Source organism: Oryctolagus cuniculus, chromosome 13, assembly GCF_051225735.1.
Source record: "Oryctolagus cuniculus isolate XC-2025 breed Fujian yellow rabbit chromosome 13, ASM5122573v1, whole genome shotgun sequence".
Taxonomy (NCBI): Eukaryota; Metazoa; Chordata; class Mammalia; order Lagomorpha; family Leporidae; genus Oryctolagus; species Oryctolagus cuniculus.
Genome location: NC_142879.1, coordinates 95,676,195 through 95,699,591, shown reverse-complemented (window position 1 = coordinate 95,699,591; position 23,397 = coordinate 95,676,195). Strand labels below are relative to the sequence as shown.

General features: G+C 39.4%; 1 pseudogene; it reads left to right on the top strand.

Annotated features, from left to right (window-relative positions):
- Nucleotides 1–2,121: 2,121 nt before the first annotated feature.
- LOC149122762 (large ribosomal subunit protein uL3-like) overlaps nt 2,122–23,397 on the top strand; it is a 35,278-nt pseudogene continuing 14,002 nt past the window's right edge.

Genomic DNA, 23,397 nt, shown 5'->3' with positions numbered 1-23,397 from the left:
TTTAGGCTTTCTATTTTTTTCCAGAATCCCTGAAACGTCCTAACACTTATGACATTATAAGAAGCTAGAGGGGCTGGAACTGTGACTCAGTAGGTTAATCCTCTGCTTGCGGTGCCAGCATCCCTTGTGGGTGCCAATCCTAGTCCCAGCTGCTCCTCTCTGCTCTGCTAAGGCTTGGGGAAGCAGTAGAAGATGGCCCAAGTGCTTGGGTCCCTGCACACACGTGGGAGACCCAGAAAAAGCCTCTTGCTCTTGGTTTCGGGTCGACCCAGCTGTGACCATTGTGGCCATTTGGGGAGTGAACCAGTAGATGGAAGACTTTTCTCTCTGTCTCTTCCTCTCACTCTATCTCTGAAACACATAAATTAAAAAAATAATTTTTTAAAAGGAGTCTAGAATCTTTTAAATGTGCTAATATCATGAGAAAAGGCAGTTCTGGGAAAGATCTACATGGTTTCCATTTTCTAAATTTATTTATGCTTGTGAAAATCAACAAGACATTGTAATAGATAGAGCACTAGCTACATCTAAGAAATAGTTGCCATAAAAAATATGGTGCTTTATTGTCATAATTTGCTGTGGTTCTTGGGAAAGAAGTCTCAGTCTCAAATGAGACAGCATTCTCTGTGTAATCATCACTGAATTAGCTTCTCCTAAAGTAGAATCCATGTAAATAAAGTTGTTATAGGGACAAAAACAGGATGAGTTATGGTATAAAACTCTATGGGCAGTTCAAAAGACATGAAAAGTTGAATGTGCTTATTTTATTAAATATATGAAAAGTTGAGTGTGTTTGTTTTACTAAATAGAGATTTATTCACTCCTTGAGCCATAAGGAGATTGATCTATAGATAAAATGTCAATAGAGAGCTATTCATTTTAAACAATGCTATACCCAGTGTTAGCCATGCTGTGATATTAAGGCCACATTTCTCCAGATTACCAAGTCTGCCTGAGACTTCCAACACATACACATTTCTGAAGTTTCTCAAAACCACCCTGAAGTTCAATAATTTGCTAGAAAAAATGTTCAGTTCTCACCAACAGCTATTATGATCACGCTCTACTTATTACAAAGATAGAATACAAATTAGAACTAGCCAAGTGCAGATGCACTTGCAGCAGAGTCTAATAGAGTTCCCAACATGACACATTACCCTCTCAAATTTCCTTACAGGCACTGGGTGTGTGCTTGCCTGTGGGACAGCATGCATAGGGCACGCATAGATCACCTATGCAGGCTGGTGCCGCGGCTCACTTGGCTAATCCTCCACCTGCGGTGCTGGCACCCCAGGTTCTGGTCCCGGTTGGGGCACTGGATTCTGTCCCGGTTGCTCCTCTTCCAGTCCAGCTCTCTGTTGTGGCCCGGGAAGGCAGTGGAGGATGGCCCAGGTGCTTGGACCCAGTACCCGCATGGGAGACCAGGAGAAGCACCTGGCTCCTGGCTTCGGATCAATGCAGCGCCGGCCATAGCAGCCATTTGGGGGTTGAACCAACGGAAAGAAAGACCTTTCTCTCTCTCTCTCTTTCTCTCTCTCTCTCACTGTCTAAATCTGCCTTTAAAAAAAATATCACCTATGCATTGACATCCAGGCCTTTAGTAATGCTTCATTTTTTGGAGTATGATCCATTGATTGATAGCCCAAGAGGTTGAACTCAGTCTCTAAGTCAAGAGACACCACATAAATCCAAATCATCATTGTGAATCATATGCTAGCTCTTTTTTGGCACTCCCAGCTCTCTCCCTCAGTATTCACTTAGCTTAAATTATCAGGTGTGGTCACAGTACTCAACTGTGTACAACAAAGGCAGTACTATAATCTGAGAAACTCCAAGGGCTTAGAGTAAAGCTGGCAGAAGACAAGGACAGTGGTAGACCTTCCCTTGGACACACTTAAATTCTTTACTACATAGTTAGCCTTTAAAAATATGAAGTCTTGAAATACAGAGGAGATTTAAGAAAGAATTACTCTATCATTCTACTCCAAATGCATGTGGATCACATTTAATCTTTAACATGAGTAAGCCAGGCTAAACAGAATGTCCATTTACACAACATTTTCTTCCCCAAGATGGTTCTGAAAGTTAGCTGGGTTATCACACAACTGTGGCTAATCAAAGATGAAAGGAGAATTTGACCTGAAGAAGGTGATGGGTATCGGGTGGAAACGAGCCTCCTTTCTGTTTGTCAGGCATAATACGAAAATGAACAATGCTCTAACAGTCCTCATGGTGGATGGCAGGTAGTACCGTGGGTAAAGCAGAAGTGAGGATGCACCCCAACAGGGACTGTCTGAAATGGAGATGGTATGCTTATGGAAGGAGAAAACTTTTCTTTGTCTTACCTATTATTTTAGTGAATTTCCGATTGCACTATTTACATAACATCTCTAGCCATATTTCTCTTTTAGTTTCATATGTGACAGAATCAGTCACCTGCAACCATAAAGCTATCTTTGCCAGCTTAATTCAGATCAACATAGAAAAATATTGATTTTAACATTAAAGAAACGACATCAAAAAACATTCCCGAACACCTTGCTTAGAATTCTTATTGGAAATCTCGCTTAAAATTCTTTTTGGAAAACTAAATTGTAATTCTAAATGTTCTCTTTCAAAACCAGTTTAAAAATGTGAAATTAGGAATTTTCCAGCCTCATATTATCTCCCAGACTTATAAACATAATTTCCATTGTTTTTCTATTTGTTTTCTATTTAAAATGAATGCAAATTAATTTTGGTGTATTTTCTTAAAAAATGTATTCCAGAGACAGGCATTGTGCCAAGCAGGTTAAGGTGCCACTTGGGAAACCTGTTTTCCCTATTAGAGTGACTGAGTTCGAGCCCCAGCTCTGCTTCCTATCCTGCTTCCCAGTAATGCACACTCTGGAAGTCGTCAGGTGATTGCTCAAGTACTTGGATTCCTGCCACTCATGTGGGAGATATGGATAGACTTATTGACTCCTGGCTTTGGGCCAGCCCAGCAGCAGCTGTTGCAGGCATTTGGGGAGTAAATAAGCAGAGGAGAGATCCCTCCCTCTCTCTTTCTGTGTGTGTGTGTGTTTCTGTCTCTCTTTCCCCATTTCAATTTTTTTTTAAGGGAAAGGGTTTATTGGGGAACACCCAACAGACCGGAGTGAAGGGGCAGCGAAGGGAAAGAGAGAAAAGGAGACTGTAAGAGAGAGAGACAGAGAGGAGAGAGAAGAGGGATGAGAGGAGGAGAGGAGCCAAGAGAGCAGAGAGAATCCAAGAGAGAAGAACCAAGAGAGCGCAGGAGAGAAGGGCCAAGAGAGCACGTGTTCAGGAACAGGCCCTTTTAACACTGCCCGAGGGTGGGCAGGGAAGCAGGATGGGGGTGGAGCTGGACCACAGAGGTTGGGCCATGTGACCACCTGGCTAAAACTGCACCAGTTTCCTAACATTCCCTCCTTTTGTTTTTTATAAAGCAGGATTTGTATGGGATTACATTAGTCCCAAAAGTCCAGAAGGGGTAGAGGGACAATGATCTGTCTTTAGAGCTACTTACTGCTGACATAGGGCAACGAGGTACTCTTTGCTGGCATGGAGTGATGTCTCAGGCACTGTCTCCTGGGTGGGAGCCAAGTATATTCCCGTAGCAGCATTTGGTTGACCGCCTGGTTGCTGAAGGCCTTGGTTCATTCCATTATCACCTGCTGTAAACACTTACACACTTTAGTATAAAAGACAGGGTTGAGAATAGTAACCAATGATCCTAAGAGTAGCATTAACCAGGTAATGAGAGGATTTTATAGAGGAGAGGAAATGGAGGGGGGGCGGTCTCTGGACCCTTATGGGGACAGTTTGATGGATGTGGTTTAAGCTGATTCCAGCCAAGACTGGGAAAAAAGGCCACTCAACTTTTGCAGGTAATAGGGTTTGTCTGTAGAGAAATTCTGAACAATCATACAACATTAAGTGGGGGAGAGGACCATCAGTACACACAGGTTGGGAGTAGGGCCATTGGTGGTAGAGTAGAGGTTATGATTACAAAGGAATGAAGCCCAAGTGGGCCAGACAGGGTCTAGAACAAAGGACAGAGTCATTATTAGAGGAGCTAAGAAAGGTGCTGTCTAAGCTACAGATAAATTTTCTGATTGAGAGACAAATAGAACCTGACAGAAGGGGCTTGATAATAATCAGGAGGGCTTTAAAGCCTTGTAAATTATGAGGCCCAGACTTATCTATCTCTTCATATGGTACATCCTAAGGGAGGTGTGAACCTCCTTGGGGAAGGCACCCTGTTGACTTCCATTACCTAGCTGGCCTGGGAGGAGAGCTGGCCAGGTAAAGGCAGGTGGCATCTCTAACAGGAAATTTACAGTTCTGCCTGCAATGTTACTGACCCTACTTGGCCATTTCCTCAGTTGCAGTGGTTACTTTGGAAGCCGGGCTGAGTGAAGGGCTTTTCAGCTTAGAGTCAATAAAATCTGTGGCTCTGACCTGGGCAACCTTCGACTCCAGGGCAGGTCCATTTCCAGTGATCCAACTCTTGCCAGAGCTGCCAGAGCTCTCCACAAGCTGACTTCTGCTGAAGCCCAGGCTTGCCACGTTGAAAGCCACTGCAGTGGACTGGCCTGTTGGGTCTCCTTGAGGGCAGATCACTGTACAGGGCAGCCTGTAATAGGCCTGCCACCTATCTTTACATTGCTTCTGATGCCTAGCTTTCTTTTCCTCCTGGTTTTTGTTAAAGCAGACCAGAGGATGCAAGTCAAGGGGGTGCTCAAGTCCCATCTCTAATCTTTGTGGCCTAAACTAGAAGCCTACAGTCACAGGCATGTTCTGTAGTAGTTTTTCTGTGGTAGACAATGCCCATGAGGAAAGCTATGTCCTTATTTTAAAACTTACTTTTCCTTTGGTCTGAAAGGGAGGTCTTTTCTATTTACTGTTTACTTCACTGATACCGAAGTAAATCTAGCTATAAAATTATAATTTAAACTCTTATTTTGGCTCTGCTATTACAGAAAAATGTTAGCCATCTCTTTTATAAGATCTAAAATCAAATTTTGAATCTTGGAGATTCCTGCATAATAGAATGAGTTTCCTACCTCGAAGAGAATAGAGAAATGAGAGAACAAGTCGGGCTTAGAATAGAGAAATGAGGAAGAAAGTCCTAGATTGCCTACTGACAATAGCAATATCAAATGAAAACTTAGAAAGCAGTGTCAACCATTAGTTAACAATTTAACATTTACCAAAAGGTCCAATGCCTTTTATAAATTTTAAGAATACATGTATTTGGAAACATCTCTTAAATATCTAACATGGCATAACTTGTTTAACCAGCAAATTCAAGCACAAGCATATAAAATGTCTTTAGTTTCTTTCCACCAACAAAATTAAAACATCAGATACAGAGATTCAGGTCACATGAATTAAAATATATCTGAACAATTTTAACTGTTTAAATTTATGGACAATCTTTTATCTATAAGCCAATTAAAATTCTTAATAAATTTTCCCATGTAGACATACAATATGTACACATATATAATAGCACATAGCAGTGTTTTTTTTTTTTTTTTTGACAGGCAGAGTGGACAGTGAGCGAGAGAGACAGAGAGAAAGGTCTTCCTTTACCTATGGTTCACCCTTCAATGGGCGCTGCAGCTGGCGCGCTGCTGCCAGCGCACCACGCCAATCTGATGGCAGGAGCCAGGTACTTCTCCTGGTCTCCCATGGGGTGCAGGGCCCAAGCACTTGGGCCATCCTCCACTGCACTCCCGGGCCATAGCAGAGAGCTGGCCTGGAAGAGGGGCAACCGGGACAGAATCCGGTGCCCCAACTGGGACTAGAACCCGGTGTGCCAGTGCCGCAAGGTGGAGGATTAGCCTAGAGAGCTGTGGTGACAGCCACATAGCAGTTTTAATAACAGCTTTTTAAAAAAAAATCTAACTCCTGTTTGTAAATTACCAATTGATTTGAATTACTTTTTGTTTTTAGTAACCTCAGTAAACCATACTTTTTCTCTCAGTGGGTACCTTTAATATATTATTGGCTTCATCTGTTTACAGAGCCATCCCAAAGTACTGAATACAATAGAAGTGGCTGGAAAAAGTTCATCAGAACTTATAGGAGGACAGCTAAACACAGAACCAACAATGTTCTAGTTTTATGAGCAACAAATCTTGATATATAAAACTGTGGATGACAAAAGACTAAGTTACCATGTTTAAAATTACAAACTCATTACCAACAAGAAGCATTTGCTTACTGCACACAGTATTGTTGAAAGCCCCTGTAGGATTTTACAAAGCACGTAACTCTTTTAGGCCTCTGGGACTTTCTCATGTCTAGTAGCACAAGATCATTAGACTTTTTTTTTTCTTTTTACAGGCAGAGTGCACAGTAAGAGAGAGAGAGACAGAGAGAAAGGTCTTCCTTTGCGGTTGGTTCACCCTCCAATGGCCGCCGTGGTGGGCACAATGAGCTGATCTGAAGGCAGGAGCCAAGTGCTTCTGGTCTCCCATGGGGTGCAGGGCCCAAGCACTTGAGCCATCCTCCACTGCACTCCCGGGCCATAGCAGAGAGCTGGCCTGGAAGAGGGGCAACCGGGACAGGATCCTGCGCCCCGACCGGGACTAGAACCTGGTGTGCCGGCGCCGCTAGGCAGAGGATTAGCCCATTGAGCCGCAGCGCTGGCAAGATCATTAGACTTTTTAGTTCTCAGACATTTGTATTAATGCCATTTTATATTATAGAAACTTAAAATTTAGCACCACTTCACATCTTGACAGTACTTCTAATATAAACCAAATAGCCTGATTAGTTGATGTCTCTATAAGTGAGAGACATAGGTCCTTTGATTTTTTCAGTTGGGCCTGAACTGGAAAAACCAAAGTCCAGAATTTACTGGAAATTTCAGAGTCCAAATTATTTGAAACTTTGATTTTTTGAATGCCTGTCAAGAATGCCAAGAAGGCTCAAAATTCAAAATATCTGGTTGAAATAAGTACTCTATAGAATACTATACAGCAGTCAAAAACAATGAAATCTGGTCATTTGCAACAAAATGGAGGAATCTGGAAAACATCATGTTGAGTGAAATAAGCCAGTCCCAAAGGGACAAATATCATATGTTCTCCCTGATCGGTGACAATTAACCAAGCACCAAAAAGGAACCCTGTTGAAGTGAAATGGACACTATGAGAAACAGTGACTTGATCAGCCTTTGTCCTGACTGTTGATGTACAATTTAATACTTTATCCTTTTTAGGCATTTGGATCTGGCTAAAAAGCCCATGGGAGTATTTTAGGCACGGAAAGCCAAGACACCCTGGCAAAACAAACAAACAAACAAAAAAAAAACAAGCCAACCACAAAACCTAAATGAAAGATCTCTGTGAATGAGATCCCAGTAGAAAGAACAGGGGCATCAAAGAAGGAAGTACCTTTCTCTGAAGGGAGGAGAGAACTTCCACTTTGACCATGGCCTTGTCTGAATAAGATCGAAGTCTGGAAACTCAAAAGGTTTCCATAGCCTTGGCAACTCATGACAAGAGCCTAGGGAGATTACTGACGCCTTAAACAAGAGTGTCAATTTGCTAAGTCAACACAGGAGTCACTGTGTACTTACTCCTCATGTAGGAACTCTGTCCTTAATGTGTTGTCCAATGTGAATTAATGCTATAATTAGTACTCAAACAGTATTTTACACTTTATATTCTGTATGAGAAAAAACTGATGAAATCTTTACTTAATATATACTAAATTGATCTTCTGTATATAAAAATAATTAAAAATAAATCTTGATGTGAATGGAATGGGAGACGAGTGGGAGATGGAAGGGGTGCGAGTGGGAGGGAAGTTATGGGGGAGGGAAGCCGTTGTAATCCATAAACTATACTTTGGAAATTTATATTTACTAAATAAAAGTTAAAAAAACCTGCATTCCACAAATCTGAAAGATCTGATTGACAGAGATACACTTATTTCTAGTTTAATTTTAATTCTTTATCTCACCCTATCCATTCACAGAAGGAATGTCAAAGGTTGGTATAACATTCAATAGATTTTCGCAAAAAGGTTTTCATGACTGATTCTCTTGAGATCCTATTTTTGGTACATTATTTGATTGCTATTGGAATCAAAACCAATAATTGGTACCCTTTGTCAATATACTCTGCTTCACATATGTTAATTTCTGATGATTTGATCCATAAGTGAGTCATTACATTAAAATTAAAATTCAATCTCTTATTGCATCCCCAAACACTTCATTAGCACAATCAAAAATATTATATTGCTTTTTGCTTAGTCTATGACCCCATGGATTGTATACTTTATTTCAGTCAGTGATTATGTTTGACTGTGAGAAGCAAAGAGTAAATTAAGTGTATCTGGTAATTTTTTTGAGCAATAAGAAATCCGCAGATGGTTTATTGCTAATAAAATATCATCAACTCATCTGGAGGCCCCTTTTATTCACTCAATGGTCTGTCATGCCTTAACAGTAGGAATGTAGTCCCACTGTTTACATCTTTGCCATTGAAAGAAGAAGATGCAATTAAAGGACAAGGCAACTTTTGTGTCCAGAAGGCGATGTAAATTCTGCCCATGCACCTGCATCTAGAGATAGGGAACACGGCTATGAATAACTGCAAAAGAAGATAGAAAAAATAATTTCTGACATTCCCACTATGCTGCAGTGGACAGAGTTAGGATTCTGAATGGTAAAAAGGAAAGTGGATATTCAGTAATCAGCTGACTGAAGATTTTGTAAGACACAACAGAGTCCTAACACAGATAATTTATTTTATTTATATATGGCAGGGTGAGTTCCTTGTCAGACAGAATATTATATTGGGGGATAAAATGTGACATTGGTCTGTTTTCTTTACTAAATCCCTGCTATATATTTTTTCATCCTTTTCTTTGAAGAACCTTCCTATTTTTAAGACACAATTAATAAATTTCCTTTAACATATTTTTCTTTAACATCAATTTGTAAAATAGATTTATTTACATGTGATTTTGTAAGCATCTGTCTACCAATATTTCAATTATGACATTCTGCAAAAGCTAAGATACTTGGAGTGACCAGGATAACAAATTGATTCAAAGAGGTGACAGGAAACAAGGGTGCTGAAGTATACATAACAATATTGTGATATTCTGGCCCTTGCTTAAGTAATCGAGAATCACTGGAGGTTTGGGATGAGGACGGAAGTGAAATGGGACATAAATTTTAGAAGATTAAGATTATTGTTACAGATAATTTGCAAGAGGAAAGGTCTTCAAGCCCAGGGAGCCACTAAAAGTGATTATGATATTCTCAGTGTGTAATGATGAAAAACTATAATTTTGGCAGGAAGAATGAAGAGGTTATGCACCTGGTCCTCAACTTATGATAGAATTATATCTGGATAAGCTCACTCTAAATTGAAAATATCATAAGTTGAAGATTCATTCACTCTGCCTTTCCAATTCACCATTTTAGTCTATTCACTTAGTGTAGCCTGCTCCAATAGTGCTCAGAATATCACACCAGTCTACAGTAAGCAAAATCATCTAACACAAAGCCTAATTTATAGTAAAGTGTTGCAAAGCTCATGCAATTTAGAGAACACCTGAATCCAATTGGGAGTTGACACTCTCTTTTGCTTCCCAGTGCTTCAAAAAAGCATTGTGCCACATATCCCTAGACTGAGAAAAGATCAGAATTCAAAGTATAGAGCTGGTCTTACTGCATGTGCATTGCTCTTGTTCCACTTCAGTACCTAAAAATTGTAGGTTGAACCTCTTAATTCCAGGGTGATCTCTATTCAAGAAACACATGTAATCACATTTTGATTACATTGTTGACAGTATGCATATCTGGTTTCATTAGATTATAGGCATCAATGGCAGAAGATAATATACTCACTGTTTTTTTTTCCTCTATAACATCCTGCATACCTAGATTATGCATGACATTTGATTGAACTTACTCTTTTCTATTGAATGATATGAACAATTTAAGTCATCAAAACAAATAAACCTGTATCTCTCATCAGTATTTGAGCTACAGTACACTATGGAACTACAAGTCAGTGATTTGAGCATAATCAGGTATTCAGACACAATTCACATCATATAAAAACTGGCCAAATTAAATGTAACAGCAGAACTGCCTGGCTTCCTTCCAGCTCTTTCTGCAGATGGTTTGTCCCTGTACACCTAGAGGTCTGAAAATGAAAAGTGATCATGCTAGCGTCTCTATGCCACACAAAATTATTTACAGATTTCTTTCAAACTGAAAAAGAACATAATCATTCAACAAAGAGGAGTTTTATTTAAAAGACTGCGAATGAGGCTTATCCAAAGACTATATCAAAGCTAAAGGGGCTCTGTGGGAGCTGGCATTGTGGTCCAGTGGGTTAAGACACTGCTGGGATGCCCAAATCCCATGTCGTTCAAGTCCTAGCTACACCACTTCTAACTCAGCTCCTTGCTAATAGGTACCGTGGAAGACAGCACAGGCTGCAGCCTAGCCCAGCCCTGGCTTTTGTCGGCATTTGAGGAATCAACTGTTGGATGCAACAAACCTCTCTTTAGTTCTAATCCTGCCAATCAACAAACACATATGTAAATAACTAAGTTCTGAATATTCCCACTTTTCTTCCTCTCCTCTTTCTCTCTTGTGGTCCTTACAAGTTACCAATCAAATCAACTCTCAGTAGTAAGATCCCCTGCCATGAACTAATACATTTCCTCTCAGGATGGTTACCGTGCAAATAAAATGTTTAAACTTGCCATTGAAAGAAACAGAAATAGAAGAAAGGAAGTCTTTCTGGTTTAGTCCAGTCATAAAACCCAATTAATATTGTCTATATCATGGGGAATGTATAGTTCTATAGAACACTAACTCTCAGTACAAGGTTAATGTGTTTGTTTAACTGAGTGTTTCCAGGCTCATTAGACAATGTTTAGACCCTATGCATTGCAATTATTAATTATATCTCAATGGGAGAAAGAATTGTATTCCACAAAACAACTTCAAATTAGTATTCATCATAGTCTCTATTAATTTTGCAAGTGGAAAAACTAATGATGTACTGTAAGATATTATGTATGTGTGTGTAGTTACTATTCATCTAAATTCATATGTGGTTTTTAAAATAAATTTTCCAAATGGCTTAGAAAAAAGGAGAAGTTGTATTTATTTAATTATCAGATTCTTACCAGAACTTATAATAATAGCTGAATACTGTGTAAAACTATTGATTTTCGTTACTTTCTTGTATCCAGTAAGCACAGACTATCATAAAAATTCAATGCGGCCTTATTTTTTCAGCTTGCATTTAAAGATTCACAAGCGTTAAAAGATATTAATCATCTGTCTCCTTGTGCATTTATGTTTGAATCTATAGCACTATAATCTTCTTAGGAGTTTGGACTCATAATTTTCTCTTAGAACTTTTATTGAAATGGGCCTACTTTATCATCGAGCTTGAATCTTAAATAGTGTCTATTTCAAATACTAACCATGGGTTATTAACTTAAATGTTCCCTCTGTGGTTCCTTCGATGAGGCCTTATAGGTATGATTTGTAATTACATCATAAGGTTGTTAATGCTTTTATATGAGAAATACAATCAAATAAAATAAGTCAAGCTTTACATCTTATGTTTAATTTAAAATATCAGTAGGGAAGGCAATATTTCATTAATCAGATTAGATTTTTTATTTTAAAACAAATTCATAATAGATAAAATATATATGTTTAAAGCACAATGTTTTACTGAAGGAAAGGAGGAAATATATTTAGATCTCAGATTATCTACTCATTATATAACTATTTAAATTAAGTCATTTTCTTCCTCCAGATTACATTCCTCTACTCCTTTACTTAGAGTAGTCAGGAAAAAAAACCTGCATATTTCATTTCAGAGTTAAGTAAGAAGGCCGGCACTGCGGCTCACTAGGCTAATCCTCTGCCTTGCGGCGCCGGCACACTGGGTTCTAGTCCCGGTCGGGGCGCCAGATTCTGTCCCGGTTGCCCCTCTTCCAGGCCAGCTCTGTGCAGTGGAGGATGGCCCAAGTGCTTGGGCCCTGCACCCCATGGGAGACCAGGATAAGCACCTGGCTCCTGCCTTCGGATCAGTGCAGTGTGCCGGCTGCAGGGCGGCCATTGGAGGGTGAACCAATGGAAAAAGGAAGACCTTTCTCTCTGTCTCTCTCTCTCACTGTCCACTCTGCCTGTCAAAAAAAAAAAAAAGAGTTAAGTAAGAATGCAAACATAGGCTTATGTAATTTTAAAAATGTTTATGGGAACCAGCACAGCGGGTTAATGTCCTGGCCTGCAGTGCCGGCATCCCATATGGGTGCTGGTTTGAGACCTGGCTGCTCCACTTCCAATCCAGCTCTCTGCTATGGCCTGGGAAAGCAGTAGCAGATGGCCCAAGTCCTTGGGCCCCTGCACCCACGTGAGAGATCTGGAAGAAAATCCTGGCTCCTGGCTTCAAATCGGCACAGCTCCAGCCATTGTGGCCAATTGGGGAGTGAACCATCGGATAAAGACCTCTCTCTCTCTCTCTTTCTCTCTGCCTCTCCTCTCTCTGTATCACTCTGACTTTCAAATAAATGAATAAAAATATTTTAAAAAGGTTTATGTATTTATTTATTTACTTACTTATTTACTTATTTATTTATTTTAAAGGCAGAGTGACACACAGAGAGGGAAAGACAAAGAGATCTTCCATCTGCTGGTTCACTTCCCAAATGGCTGCAACAGCCAAGTCTGGGCCAGACCAAAGCCAGTACTCAGGAATTCTATCCTTGTCTCCCAGATAGTTGGTAGAGCTTCAAGCACTTGAGCCATTAACCAATACCTTCCAGGATATAACAGCAGAGGGATGGATTAGAAGCAGAGTAGCTTGAACTCAAACCTGCGCTTTGATATGGGATGCTGATGTCCTAAGGGGAGTTTAACCTGCTGCACCACAAATCAGTGCACCTTTGGTGTTTTTAAATATAAGCTTAACTCAGGATCACTAGCCACTGGGGAATTGCAATTAAAAACCACACTGAGGTATCCCTTCACCCCTATTAGAATGGCTATCATTTAAAAATCAAAAAACAATACATGCTGGTGAGGATGTGGGGAAAAACGTCCCCTAATATACTGTAGTATAACCATTATGAAAGACAGTATGGAGATTTCTCAGGTATCTGAAAATATATCAACCGTATGACCCAGCCATCCCACTCCTGGGAATTTACCCAAATGAAATAAAATCAGCATATGAAACAGTTATCTGTTCCCCCTTGTACATTGTAGCTCAACTCATAATAGCTAAGATATAGAGTCAATGCAGATGCTCATCAAATGATGTTTGTAAAGAGAAAATGTGGTACACTATGGAACACTACTCAGCCATGAAAAATATGAAATCCTATATTTTTCAAGAAAACGAATGCTTAGTGACATAAACCAGTTCCTAAAATACAAATATCAAAGCTTTTCTCTGATATGTGGTAGCTCATATAGAATACCAAAATATGTATAGGGATGAAATAGATGCCTTGTTATATGAAGGTTGTTTTTAGTCATTAGTTATACTCTTGTGGATCTATATGGTCTTCCTACATTTTACTTGTTGAATATTATGGTTAGTGGTGAATTAAGCCTGTGATTATAATGTGGGTAGAAAGTATAACTTTGCAAAAATTAAAGAACAAAAAAGAAAGGAAGGAAAAAAGAGGTTTGGGGGGGGAAGTATGATTATCTTTTTAGAGCTATATCTGTGAAATACATGAAATCTGTCTATACTAATAAAAATTTGGAAAAGCCTAGAATTGTCTAGAACTTGTAGAAGTTACTCAAAACAAATATCACCCTTATTATATAGTATTAAGACTTAAATGATGCTTTTAATAACATAAATACAACTAGATGAAATAAGCTTGTCAAATCTTTGAAATGATAGAATCTAAAGTTTTGTCCTTGTCGTAAATGAAATAGTGCTTCTGAATCCAAGTCATGCTTTTTGCCTTTAATCTGATACTACATAATTATCTTAAAACAGCTATATTTCAAATGTTCTGCTTTCAAATATGAACAAATAAGAGTCTACTTCATTTGAGAGAAGGCATCTGGAACTTGATTTACTTTTTTTTTGTTTGAAAGAACTATAAAACAAACTGTATGAAGCAAGAGAATTCAATTATTGGGTAGAAAAGGGCAGTGGTCCCTGAGACAGAAAGCAGATGAGTTGAGCCCTGTGCTTGCCCAAGTTTAAAGCTTGGAGACAAGTTACTACCATAGCTCAGGAAGGCAGATTCCTGGAACTGGAGGGTATCAAGGTAGATAGATTCCACATAGACGAGTACTGGAAACACACACACACACAGAGAGGCAGCTGGTAATGTGCAGTCTCCCCTCTACCCTGTACCTGGATTTGAATCACTGTATCAAGAAAGAACTATTTGAAAGGATTGAAAGAAACCTTAGTCATGAATCTCTCCAGCCTGGGGGTAATTCATATTTCTTTTATTTTAAAGACCATTTATATTGATTTGTTTGAAAGGCAAAGAGAGAGAGAGAGAGAGAATCTTCCATCTGCTGGTTCACTACCCAAATGGCTGCAACAATTAGGGTTGGACCAAGCCAAAGCCAGGAGTCAGGAGCTTCTGGGTCTCCCACGTGGGTGCAGAAGCCCAAGTACCTGGGTCATCTACTGCTGCTTTCCCAGGTGCATTAGCATGGAGCTGCACATGAAGTGGAGCATCAGGGACCCAAACCAGGCTGCATTGCAGGCAGCAGCTTAACCCACCACACCACAAGGCGGGCCCCTGATAGTTCACATTTCTATCAGTAAGCAGGACTGAAAAATCTTCTGTTCCAAAAAGTATTGAAATTCAGAAAGGTTTTTCCTCAGAGGTAGGTAAAATTAATGCTAGACTGAATAGTGGTCGTCTCCCCTAGAAAATCAAAAAAGCAAAACATGGTAGGAAAATAATTTATAAAGCACTTTACCATGTACCAGAACAAAACTCTAAAGTATTTACTAAAGCATAAAATATCTAACAACCACAAAGTCATGTTCAAAATGTCTGGTGTTCAAAGTATCTTGCAAGGTATTGGCAAATAGACTTCAATAAATACTTTCGGAGAGAAAGAATGGATAAACTAATAACTAGCTAAAAAACCAAACAAATGTATTCATTAAAGAAAATGCTCTTATAGTTTAATGTTTTCTTCTTTTGCACTGTTATCATATGTCATAGTTTCAACATTTTTTGTTGTTACAAATAGATCATAATTCCCTACTAGTTAAGGCCTCTAGCATAATTACCAATCCTTAATATTAATGGGTAAGGCAAACCACACTCTCTGTATCCCAGTTCTATCAACTCTGAAGCATTCAGGTCTAGAAAGATCCCTGAGGTGATGTTTATTTATGCTGTCTTTAGAGTTGATTTTTTTTTTTTAAAATAACAATACATCTTTTTTAAAGCAATCTCTAATGAAAATAACTTTACTTGATTACCAGAACATTTCAAAAAACTCATGTTATAAGGCACAAAATATGTATAATATAAGAAATAGAAGAAGGATACAAAATATATTTGAATTACTAACAGCTGAGTCTTTAAAAAATTAATGACAGAGATTAAACCATAGATCCAGGAAGCTGAAAGACTACCAGGCAACATAAGCATCAACAAAACTACATCTAGTCATCAGATGCAAACTGTAGGAAACAAAAGATGAAAATAAAATCTAGAAGGAAGTTGAGGTAGGGATTGAGAATGGAGAGACAGCTTAGGAGACCCGCATCCCCTGTGGGCATTCCTGGGTTTGACACTTGTATTTGCTCCTGACTGTAGCTTCCTGCTGATGTAGCCTCTGGGAGGCAATGGTGATGGTTCAAGTGACTGAGTCCTTGTCGCCCCTCTATGGGAAACCTGGATTGGGTTCCTGAACCCTAGCTCAAGCCCTAGTCAATGACCATTGTGAGTCTTTGATAAGTGAAGCAGTTGATGGAAACTCTCTTTCTCTATGTCTGTCAAATAAAATAAGCAAAAAGGGGGGATTTATCACCAATTGGCATGCTCTTTAAGAAATATTTTTTAAAAAGCAGTTTCTTAGAAGAAAAATTACATGGATTAAGAAAAAAAAAACTCTATAAAAAAGTCAAATAAAGTTCATCATAAAAAGACTAAGTGAGGAATCAGAGTTATAGCATAGTGATTAAGCCACTGCCTACAAGGCCAGCATCCCCTATTGAAGCATGTTAGAATCCTGGATGCTCTGCTTCCAACCCAGTTCCCTGTTAATGTGCCTAGAAAGTGAGTAGATGATGGCCCAAGTACTTGGGTCCTGTTAGTCACATGGGAGACCCAGATGGGATTCCAGGTTCCTTGCTTTGACATGGCCCAGTCCTGTGGCCATTTAGGGAATGACCAGCAGATGAAAGGTCTGTTTCTCTCATTCTGTCTCCCTCTTTATTTCTTTGGAACTCTGCCTTTCAATAAATAAAATAAATCATTTGAAAAAATAAAGAATAGAGAATGGCATTGTGGCATGCAGTAGCATCTCATGTGGGTGCTCATTTTAGTCCCATCTGCTCTACTGCTGATCCAGCTCCCTGCGAATGGCCTAGAAAAAAAACAGCAGAGGATGGTTCAAGTGTTTGAGCTTCTTCTATCTATGTGGGAGACCCAGATGAAGATCTTGGTTTCTGGTTTTGGACTGGCTCAGCCATAGCTATTATGCCATGTGAGAAATGAACCAGCAAATGGAAGGTTTCTCTCCCTCTGTCTCTCCCTCTCTCTTTGTAACTATGATTTCAAGTAAACATGTGACTGGGAAAGCAGCCGATGACCGACCAAGTACTTGGACCCCTGCACCTTTGTGGGAAACCTGAAAGAAGCCCCTGGCTCTTGTCTTTCTGCCTGGCCCATCCCCTGGCAGTGCAACCACTAGGAAGTAAAACAGAGGGTGGAAGAATTCTCCCTGTGTCTCTCCCTCTCTCTTGAACTTGCCTTTGACATAACAAATATTAAAAAAAGATATATTATCTTCCTATTTAATTGGCAGAAAATATAGAGAAAATTAAAATAACAATATATTTGCTTGATAGCTTGCACACATGAAAGCAAGAACAGGGGTGTCACGAAGTGTAGGGAGCGCTGTGGTATTATAACTGCCCTGCACATGAAGTTGTCTTTTAAAGAGAACTTGGATTAGTTAAAATCTACATTGGAAAATCCAAGGTACCTAATAAAAATTAAAAAGAAATGTGCTAACTAATGCTGAGAGGAGAGAAAGTAAGAAACGCTCAATAAAATCAGAAAAGGCAATATAAAGACAACAAAGACCACATGAAATAAACAGAAAAGAGTTACTAAAATGGTAGATATTAGTCCATCTGTACTAATCAATCATCTGCCACCTTGTATGGATGTTTAAACATGTCAATTAAAAGAGAAAGAGTACCAGTTTTGGTAAACACCAATAGCCAAACCTATGTATCATAAAGAAACCCACTGAATATATGAAGCCTCAGATAAGATAATTAAAAGGAAAGGTGGACTAAATACTATGTAACATCAACCAAAATAATCTAGACAGTTTATATGAATTTCCAAGAAGGCAAATTCCAGACCAAGGAAGATTGAAAGAAACAAAAGAAAATATTACCTAAAGATGAAGTTTCAATGCTGCAATCACTGTAGAGTTAACATCTCAACAATGAGAAATTGATGCTTTCCCAATAGAAACAGGGACAAGGCAGCCATGTCTTCAAAGCACCATAGATCCTCAGCTTGTACAAGGCAATGAAGAGAGTGGTGGGAAAGGGAAAGGGAAAAGAAGGGATAAGGATATCAGAGAGGAAGAGAAATTCTCATTCTTTGCAGATGACAAGACTGCTTTTTTAAACAAACAAACAAACAAACAAACAAAATAATTTCCCTAACACTTTCTGAATACTATGGGAACTAAAAATAAATATGAAAATGTCTCATGCTAGGTTACTATACAGAATCCAAGCCCCTACATTTTATCAACAAAAAAACCCATAACTCAAAACTTAGAAGAATATTACATTATCATCAAAAAATGTACAAATCAGATAAAATGAAATGTGGATCATGGGAGAAATATTAAAAATATGGAAACAAATGAAGATGATAATACAACATATCAAAACTTATGAGATATTGCAAAATAGTTGTTAAGAGAAAAGTTTATAGCTATTGGTGCCTACAACAAGAAATTGGAAAGGCAACAAATGAATTAGCTATCAATGTGTCTCAAGGATCTAGAAAAAAACAACAAAAATCCAAAGCCAAAATTAGTAGGAGAAAAGAAATAATTTAAATTAGAGAAGAAACAAGCAAAATTAAAGCAAAAAAAATCACAAAAGATCTGTGAAATGAAGAGTTGGTATCTTGAAAAAATAAAATTGATACACCATTGGCCTAACTAATAAAAAAAAGAGATAGAGATCAATAAAATCAATGGTAAAAAAGGAAATTAACTGCAGATACCACAGAAACAACAAAAAAAAAAATCGTCAGGAATTACTTCACAGAGCAACATGCCAACAAATCAGGAAACAAAGTCGGGAGCCGAAAGCCTCATCCAGGTCCCCCGTTGACGGCAGGGGCCAAGCACTTGGGATAATTCCCATTAGTTTTCCCAGGTTGCTTGTAGGGATCTGGATGGGAAGTGGAGCAGCCAGGATAAGCACCGGCACCCCTATGGGATGCAGGTTTTGTAGGCAGCAGCTTTACCCTCTTTGCCACAATGCCAATGCCATAGCTGAAGACGTTTAAGTAGCTACGTTTTTGTTGTTGTTTCATTGTTTCTAAGAGAAACAGAGATTCTCTTTAAAAAGAAAAAAAAAAAAAACTTTCAGAATTCTGGCTAATTCCTGCTTAAAAGTAGGGAACAAAAAGAGCAGTCGGGAGCAGAGGACAGCAAGCTGCAAACATCCGGTGTACCATGTATCATCTGCAGAAGGGCCGAGTTTGTATGTATTTGCAGAGCCCGTCAGCCCTGGAGAGTCCATTCTCAGCTTTCAGGTGATCGGTTCTGCTAAATACAGGTCCCAGCCATGGATCATGTGACTGACGGCCCAGTTACGATCCATCATATGCTCTGTGCACAGTAGGAGAAGTATTTAACGTTCACCTCATTTCATTGTAGTACATAAATATAAGGGTAGTAGTGGGCCTTGAGACAGACACCTTGATTGTGACCCACCCACAATTCTCCAAAAGAGTCGTTCCACATGAAGGCAAGTGCATCTTACTTATTTACAGCCCTGACAGCTGTGCAAATGAGGATTCCTAATGGAGTGCAGTCTAGTGCTGAGTCAGCCCAGCTAAACAGCACATGCAAAACAGGCACTGACCAATTTGCTGGCTTCATTTAACACACATCAGAAAGCGTGTGACATAAATATGTTGTTCACAGACAAAGCATGGATTTTTGTGGACATTTTCCCAGCTGGGGAAAAATATAAAATTATTGTTTTTTCCATATGTACATATCTCCAAAGGAATTAGTTTCAGGAGAACTATGAGAAACTCGTATCCACATTCTTTCTGGGAAAGCAGAATACTCATCCCCCGACACTGCCACAGAACATGGCTCTACAGAATTTGGACTAAGCCTATGACTTCATAAGATGAGAACTCAGTCATAGCATTGTGAATTATTTTATTTTATTGATCATATAAGTAGAGAAATACACTGACTACAAGATTTTTTCTGGGCATTTTTCTCAAACTGCTGTCTTGGTGCAGACTAGTTTTCTGTTTGATTCTTGTTGTCATAGTTTTTTTTTTTTTAACATTGTGCTATTATTTGTATTATAAGAACTTTCCTAATTGGAATGCAATTCCAGTTGAAGATACCCAGATATTTCCTTTATGTCTCAAATATTCGGTGCAGTTCCTTACAAACCATAAAGAAAAAATAAATATTCTCATATGTGTGCAAAGTAAAGCAACTACAACCAATTATAGACAAGCCAATGTTCTTTGACAGACTTATTTTATAACATAATGGACATTAAAGCAGCTCAAGACAGTAACTACTTCAGTCAAAGTCATAAAAGAATGAGGCAGGAGTGTAAACTGATGATACAAGACCTCCCTCAATGGCAACTAAATTAAATAAGCATTGCAATTTACACTGCATCTATAACATAAATAATCTTTAAACCTCATCCATATATGAGCACACATAGTATAATGTTGGTTGGCTGGTTCAAGTTCACTCAGCATGACGAAGCTAGGAAAACCAAAAGGTTTTGACATTTTGCCCGGACTTTGACAGGAGATTATGTAGCTCCAAACTATTTTGTTAGTTACCTTCTAGTTGAAAACAAGAAGTCTGCTGTAGGTGCTCTTGGGCTCATCACTGTCCAATCTGAACTTGGTGTTGGCACTTGTGCCGTTTCCTTGCTTTTGGCTATCAACGTTGTTAAAACATATTTTTGATAAGTGAAACCTGTCATATTTTAGTACCACATGTGGCAATCTGTCAGGTGCTGCAGAGAGTTTATGCTTTAAGTTATTACTTCAAGGGTGAAGGTAGAAAATAGGAAATGTGAAAAGGATGCTCGAAAAAATTAGTAAGGATGTGGTCCTAGTCACTGGTGAAGACAGATGGTCGGTTTTAGGAGACACTTGGGTTGAAAATGGACAGGGAGTCATGGCAGATCTGGAGGGGATGAATCTGATGACCCTGCGACACAGGCAACATTGACAAGAGGCCATTGCTCTCTCCAGCCACTCACTCTGTCCATGCTGGTCTTCTGTCCCTGGGAATGTGTTTGACAATTGACAAAGTCAACTTTATTCTCTGCTTGCGTCCTGCTCAGAACCTACGTGTCTACCACAAGTGAAAGTAAATAAAAGGATGAGCAGGGTCTGCAAATTTTTGCTATTGACCAGAAATATATACTTGTTGAATAAATAAATATGAAAGAGTTATAAGGAAAAAGGGAAGGAGAGAGAGAGAGAAGAGGAGAGAGAGAGATGAGAAAAGATAAATGAGAGAGACAGGCTTCCATTTCCTGCTTTACTCCCAAAATAGCTGCAAAAGCTAGGATTTAACCAGGCCATAGCCAGGAGCCAGGCACGTCATTCAGATCTCCAAAGTGAGTGGCATGAGCTCAAGCATTAGTAACTTCTTCCACTGCTTCCCCAAGTGAGTTATCAGGGAACTGGATCAGAAGTGGAGTAGCTAGGACTTGAACTGATATCTATATGGAATTCCAGCATTGCAGGCAGTAGCACAATGACCTCAGAAATATATGCTTTTTTTTGGACAGGCAGAGTTAGACAGTGAGAGAGAGAAAGACAGAGAGAAAGGTCTTCCTTCCATTGGTTCACCCCCAAAATGGCCGCTATGGCCAGTGTGATGTGGCCGGTGCCTATCTGAAGCCAGGAGCCAGGTGCTTCTCCTGGTCTCCCATGTGGGTGCAGGGCCCAAGCACTTGGGTCATCCTCCACTGCCTTCCCGGGCCACTGTAGAGAGCTGGACTGGAAGAGGAGCAACCGGAGCAGAATCTGGTGCCCCAACTGGGATTAGAACCTGGTGTGCCGGCGCTGCAGGCGGAGGATTAGCCTAGTGAGCTGCAGTGCCTGCCACTTTTTTCTTTTTCTTTTTTTTTTTTTTTTTAAATCAAGGTAATTGAAACAATGACAATCCAGAAAAGGGGTATCTCTAAAATTTATTAAATAGTACTTAGTTCAGATAAACTTTACTAAATTCTCTCATGGAAGGATTTTTAAAATCAGTTTTATTAAAGTGTGATTTATATGCAATGATGTAAACAGATTTTAAGAACATAACTTGAGGCCGGCACTGTGGAGTAGTGCATAAGGCCACTGCCTGCAGTGCTGGCATCCAATATAAGTGCCAGTTCGAGACCCAGCTGCTCCACTAACTACCAAGCTCTCAGCTATGGCCTTGGAAAGCAGAAGATGGCCCAAATCCTTGGGCCTGTGCACCCACATGGGAGACCCAGAGAAAGCTCCTGGCTCCTGGCCTCAGATCAATGAAACTCCAGCCGTTGTGGCCAATTGGAGAGTGAACCAGCGGATGGAAGACCTCACGCTCTCCCTCTCCTCCCTCTCTGTGTAACTCTGACTTTCAAAGTAAAATAAATAAATCTTTAAAAAAGAGAATACAATTTGACATTTTTAAACTTTTATTTAATAAATATAAATTTCCAAAGTACAACCTTTGAATTATAGCAGATTTCCCCCCCATAACCTCCCTCCCACCTGCAACCATCCCATCTCCCATTCCCTCTCCCATCCCATTCACATCAAGATTCATTTTCAATTCTCTTTATATACAGAAGATCAGTTTATATATACTAAGTAAAGGTTTCAACAGCTTGCACCCAGCAGAAACGCAAAGTGTAAAATACTGTTTGAGTACTAGTTATAGCATTAATTCACATTGTACAACACATTAAGGACAGAGATCCTACATGGGGAGTAAGTGCACAGTGACTCCTGTTGTTGATTTAACAATTGACACTCTTGTTTATGACGTCAGAAATCACCCGAGGCTCTTGTCATGAGCTGCCAAGGCTATGGAAGACTCTTGAGTTCACCAGCTCCAATCTTATTTAGACAAGGCCATGGTCAAAGTGGAAGTTCTCGCCTCCCTTCAGAGAAAGGTACCTGCTTCTTTGATGGCCCATTCTTTCCACTGGGATCTTACTCACAGAGAGCTTTCATTTAGTTCTTTTTTTTTTGCCACAGTGTCTTGGCTTTCCATGCCTAAGAAGCTTTCGTGGGCTTTTTAGCTGGATCCAAATGCCTTAAGGGTTGATTCTGAGGCCAGAGTGCTATTTAGGACATTCGCCATTCTATGAGTCTGCTGTGTATCCTGCTTCCCATGTTGAATTGCTTTCCTCTTTTTAATTCTATCAGTATTAGCAGATACTGGTATTATTTATGTGATCCCTTTGACAGTTAATGCTAACATTATGATCAATTATGGACTGAAACTGATCACTTGGACTAGTGAGATGGCATTGGTACATGCCACCTTGATGGGATTGAATTGGAATCCCCTGGCACATTTCTAACTCTACCATTTGGGGCAAGTTCAATTGTGCATGTCCCAAACTGTACATCTCCTCCCTCTCTTATTCCCACTCATATATTTAACAGGGATCACTTTTCAGTTAAACACCTAAGAATAGTTGTCTGTTAATTAAAGAGTTCAAAAAATGGTATTAACTAGAACAAAAACATTATCAAAGGAATAAAATAGTAAGTGGTTCCACAACAGTCAGGACAAAGGCTGATCACGTCCATGTTTCTCATAGTGTCCATTTCACTTCAACAGATTTCCTTTTTGGTGCTTGGTTAGTTGTCACAGATCAGGGAGAACATATGATATTTGTCCCT